Source organism: Hyaena hyaena, unplaced genomic scaffold (genome assembly GCF_003009895.1).
Source record: "Hyaena hyaena isolate Hyena2069 unplaced genomic scaffold, ASM300989v1 scaffold_339, whole genome shotgun sequence".
Classification (NCBI taxonomy): Eukaryota; Metazoa; Chordata; class Mammalia; order Carnivora; family Hyaenidae; genus Hyaena; species Hyaena hyaena.
The window spans coordinates 441,374-447,373 of record NW_024080971.1 but is presented as its reverse complement, the minus strand read 5'-3'; positions in this window follow the sequence as shown (position 1 = coordinate 447,373).

Here is a 6,000-nt window from a genome sequence, read left to right as displayed (position 1 = left end):
GCTGATGCATAGGAGCACATGTACCCCAATGTTCATAGCAGCACTCTCCACAATAGCTAAAACATGGAAAGAGCCTAAGTGTCCATCAACGAACGAATGGATCAAGAAGATGTGGTTTATCTATACCATGGAATACTACATGGCAATGAGAAAGAATGAAAAATGGCCATGTGTAGCAACCTGGATGGACCTTGAGGGTGTTATGCTGAGCGAAATAAGTCAGGCAGAGAAGGACAAATATCATATGTTTGCACGTATAGGAGGATTAGGAGGAACTTAATGGAGGACCATGAGGGAGAAGAAGGGGGGAAATGGTGGGGGAGAGGGAGAGAGGCAAACCATGAGAGATTCTTGAATGCTGAGAACAAACTGAGGACTGATGGGTGGGGGGGGGGAGGGTGGAGATGGACATGGAGGAGGGCACTTGTGGGGATGAGCACTGGGTGTTATATGAAACCAACTTGACAATAAACTATTTGTAGAAAAAAAAGATTTCTAATGTGATTAAAACATTTGAGGGAAGACTATGCATAAGATAGTCAAAGTATGATCTGACTGCATTTGAGTATTAACATGAATTGCTCGTGATTTTTAAACTAATGAACTACTTACACAAGTATAACGACCTTGTATCAACAAAGATGTTCCTCATGAATATATCTTGTGACACCAAAAACCGGAAGCACCTTGACTGCCCTCCAATAAAGGGATGGGTAAATTGATGACGGCATAACAAGTGCATTTTTAGTGTTGTTTAAATGTGTTACAAGTATGAATTAATTTCATAATTTAAAAATTTTAATGTAAATTATCTAAACACTCTAATGTACTGTTTAGCTGCTGGAAAGAGTAAAGTGGATATGTATGCACGTATATGAAAAGACATTTATGATGTAAAATTTTAAAATTGTAAAAAGCTACAAATCGTATAGAACCTAATTTTTTAAATAAATGTTTAAAATTTTATTGTGTGTTTTTTCTGTATTCTTAGAGAGAATTTTACAAGATTACATACCAAACTCTTATCAGGAGTTTTCTCTCAGGATTGGTAGTGGGTCTCAGCAGAGGACTGTTACTTTTTTAATACATAAGTTTTATATTGTATGGATTTTATTACATATTTATTTCATTTCTTGTAAAACAAAACAATAAACCGGTAGTAATCAAAAACTTAAAATGATATTTATATAATAGCTTTTTCAAAATACTGTATTTTAGAGGTAAATTGGTTGCTCGGATGGTTCAGAGTCCCAAATCTTGATTTCGGCTCAGGTCATGATTTTATGGTGGTGAATCAACTCCTGCATCAGGCTCCAGACTGGGCATGGGGCCTGCTTGGGATTCTCTCTCTTCTCTCTCTCTCTCTCTCTCTGCCCCTCCCCCCCCCACATATACACACATGTGCTCTCGCTCTTTCTCTTTTTCTCTCTCAAAATAAACACTAAAAAATAATAAAATACTGTATTTTAAATCCTGTGAAGAGCCAAATTTCAAGCTAATGTAACTTGAAATGTCATTAGCTTGATGTGTTTCCTTGAATAAAATAAAATGAAATATTCATATGTATATCATAAGTTTTATGTTAAGATTCAGAAGAATACAACAGTACCACATAACTCATAGTTACCACGTAACTCAGAATCAGAATTCATGCATATTTACTGTCAAGAGCATTTTCTGGATCTTTGATACAATCTAGAAACCCTTGAGCATGAACTAGAATGATTACATACCAGTCTTCTTTTTAGCTATCCACCACTTTCCTCTTCCCACACAACTGCTGTTTACAAAAGCTAATCTGTTTTGCTTTGGGAAATAAATAAGGTCAAAAAATTTTAAATGGCATCCATAACCAAAAAATCATTATAAAGTTTACGTACATGAATTACCTAATAAGTTATTATTTTTAGGTTTAGAAAAACAAATATTTTTATTTAAGTTTTTGTGTGTGTGTGTGAGAAACAGAGTGGTAGAGGGAGAGATCTCATGCCTCTGAAATCATGACCTGAACAAAATCCAGAGTCAGATGCTTAACTGACTATGCCATCCAGGCACCCCTATTTAAAAAATTTTTTTTAACGTTTTATTTATTTCTAGGAGAGAGAGAGACAGCGTGAGCAGGGGAGAGTCAGAGAGAGAGGGAGTCACAGACTCCGAAACAGGCTCCAGGCTCTGAGCTGGCAGTCAGCACACAGCCCGACGCGGGGCTCGAACCCACGAACCGCGAGATCATGACCTAAGCGAAAGTCGGACGCTTAACCGACTAAGCCACCCAGGCGCCCCCAGGCACCCCTATTTAAGTTTATAGTTAAGTTTCAGTTAATGTCCATGTAATATTAGCTTCCGATGTACAACAGTGACTCAACACTTTCATGCAATGCTGGGGCACTCATCATAGCAAGTGTACTCCTTAATGCCCATCACCTATTTAACCGATCTCCCCCTTACCTACTACCCCCCCAACCTCCCACCAACCTCCTCCTCCCCTGCCCGGGCAACCTTCAGTTCTCTAAAGTGAAGAGTCTCTTTCTTGGTTTGCCTCTTTCTTTATACTTCAACAATAAAAATTTAAGTGGACAATGTTACTTTCAAGTATACAACATAGTGATTTGACAACTCTATACATTATGCAATGCTCACTGTAAATACAGTTACCATCTGCCACTATAATTCATTACCATGTATTGACTACATTCCCAATGCTGTACTTTTCATCAGTAACTTTTAAAAGACCATTTTCTTCTGCTAAAGGACAAATGATTTGCTTTAGTACTATCTATCTAATATGGCAGTAGTGATAATAAGTATTCTTCCAGCAATGATTATGAAATGTATCAGTACTGATAAAATCCCTATCTTCTTATCAAATTAGTATAGAAAGTCTAAATGACTATGATGGTATTATAATTAAAAAGTAAATTTCTCTTTCTGATTGCAAATTTAGCTGATCTGTTTCATTCATTCATTCAGTCTAATCTGTTCCATTATTAGATCACTGCCTTTTTTCCAACTCTCCTTCTTAAGGGCTTAACCACGAATCCTTAAGATATATAAATTGAAATTATAAGAATTTTATAAAGAAAATAAAATAATTTTGCCAACTACAACTTTATTTTCTTTGACACTAGCAGGAATCTGTTGGAAACATTTTATTTAAGGAAAATTATGAGGAAGCTTATTTTGTTCTAAGTTCCTAATATTTTCCATATCTAAAATTACCTCTTTCTGTAGATATATCAAAAGAGCTTCATAAATATTCTTAATCAGAAAATGAAGCAGAGACACTAAAATACAGAGCAGTGGATGATACATTTTTTTTTGTTTATTTATTCATCTTGAGAGAGACAGAGGAACATGAGCAGGGGATGGGCAGAGTGACAGGGGAAGAGAGAAAAGCCCAAGCAGGCTCTGCATTATCAGCACAGAGCCCCACACGGGGCTCAAACTCATAAACCATGAGATCATGCCCAAGAGTCGGTCACTTAACTGACTGAGCCACCCAGGCGCCCATATAGTGAACTTTTTATGACAGATTTCTTGACCTACATCTCATTTTGCAATATTTTACACATTTGCATATAGCTGTAGTGGTCTACCACAATGAAATTTCTCCCTCAGAATTGGAAATGAGAGCTCCATTTATTACTGAAAAAGAAGGTTTACATTTAAGTAAAAGCTGAATCTATGTTGGAAATAAAAGCATGCTATCCAGGGGCACCTGGCTGGCTCAGTCAATAGAGCATGCTGCTCTTGACCTTGAGGTTGCAAGTTCAAGTCCCACAGTGGGTATGGAGATTACTTAAAAATAAAATATTTAAAAAAATAAATAAATAAAAGCATGCTATCCAAAACCTCATCTCAAATTAGTAGGAAAATTAAATTAGTTGCTATACAACGTGGGCCGGGATGGGGGGTGGCTGGTAAAAAAGAAATCTGGTTATAGGTGGAGTTTTGATTTAATGCCAAAAAGTACTTTCTCCCCACTGCAAAATTATTGTGCTGTGACTACATGGAAAAACGTTAGAAGGAATTGTATTGGCTATTAGTCCTTTTTCTTCTCAACAGAGAACCTTATGCTATGTTTTGAAAATTGTCCATCGTATGAATCTTTGCTTGCTCCTGAATATAGAAACTAAGAAGGCGATGGGGTTGCCAGCAAATTAAAATGCAGAGTACCCAGCTAAATTTCACATAGGGAATAAAATTTTAGGAGAAGTACAACCTTCAAGTTTTGCAAATGTTGAGACTCTTGTATTTTGTTCAAGCAGCCCTAGAAGGCAGGATACTTGATACTTGATTTCCAAGCTAGGATGTAACATAGGATACACCTGTGACCTAAGAATGACCAATCCCTTCTTCTACTGACCCAGACCTTGAATCGGAAGAAGCAGGAACAGTGGAGAATCCATTTGGTTAGTGGCGGCGATAGCGGCAGCAGCAGCATCGCGTTTCCATGGTAACAGTGATGCTTGTGTCTTAGCGGTGCCCAGTGGTGAGGCTCTGGCTTCCTGTCTCCAATAGCAACATCTCCACAGACTGATTCTGGGGTGTGATTTTGCGGCTGCATCTTTTCTTCCTGCCTCATTTCCAAGTTCAATTCTTTAGAATTTTTAATGATTATCTGAGCTGCCCAACAACCTCCCAACAATTTCCTTTTTCTGTTGAAATGGCCCAGAATCACTTTTTATTCTTATTCAAGCATTCCTCAGATAGATTGAGGGTTCTGTCCAGAGCACAATAAGGCTAATATCCCAATAAAATCAAATGCATAAAAAACTTAACATTTACACAGTACTGTAGTCTATTAAGGGTGCAAAAGCATTGTCTTAAAAAAATGTACATAGCTTAATTGAAAAACTTTATTGCTAAAAATGCTATCACCTGAGCTTTCAGAGAGTCATAATGTTTTTGCTGGTGGAGGCTCTTGCCTCGATGCTGACAGCTGCCAACTGGTCAGGGTGGCAGTTGCTGAAGGCTGGGGTGGCTGTGGCCATTTCATAAAATAAGACAACAGTGAACTTTGCCGCATCCATTGACTCTTCCTCTCATGAATGATTTCTCTGTAGCGTGTGATGCTGCTTGGCAGCATTTTACCCGCAGAACTTCTTTCACAAGTGGGGTCAATCCTCTCAAACCCTGCCGCTGCTGTGTCAGTTAAGTTTATGCAATATTCTAGATCCTTGCTTGTCATGTCAGCAATCCTCACAGCATCCTCACCAGGAGGAGATGCCATCTCAAGAAGCCACTTTCTTTGCTCATCCATGAGAAGCAACTCCTCATCCGTTCAGGTTTTATCAAGAGATTGTAGCAATTCGCTCACATCTTTAGGCTCTCCTTCCACTTCCGGTTCTGTTGCTCTTTCCACCACCTCTGCAGTGACTTCCTCCCCTGACATCTTAAATGCTTCAGAGTCATCCAGAAGAGTTGAAATCAACTTCTTCCATTTGTCCTCACCACATAAATCCCAAATGTTCTCCATGGCATCTAGAATGGTGAAAACTTTCCAAAAGGTTTTAAATTCACCCTGCCCAGATCCATCAGAGAAAGCACTATCTACGGCAGCAATGGTGTTATGAAACCTATTTCTTAAAAATAAGACATGAGGGGCACTGGTGGCTCGGTTGGTCAAGCATCCCACTTCAGCTCAGGCCAAGATCTTGCGGTTCATGAGCTCGAGCCCCCCATCAGGCTCTGTGCTGACAGCTCAGAGCCTGAAGCCTGCTTTGGATTTCATTCTCTCTCTCTGTCTCTCTCTCTCTCAAATTTTAGAAGTTAAATAAAACATTTAAACATTTAAATTTTTTTATAGTTTATTTATTTTTGAGACAGAGAGAAACAGAGCATGAGCAGGGAGGAGCAGAGAGAGAGGGAGACACAGAATCTGAAACAGGCTCCAAGCTGCCAGCACAGAGCCCGATGTGGGGCTTGAACCCACAGACAACCATGACCATGACCTGAGCCGAAGTCAGATGCTTAACCGACTGAGCCACCCAGGGGCCC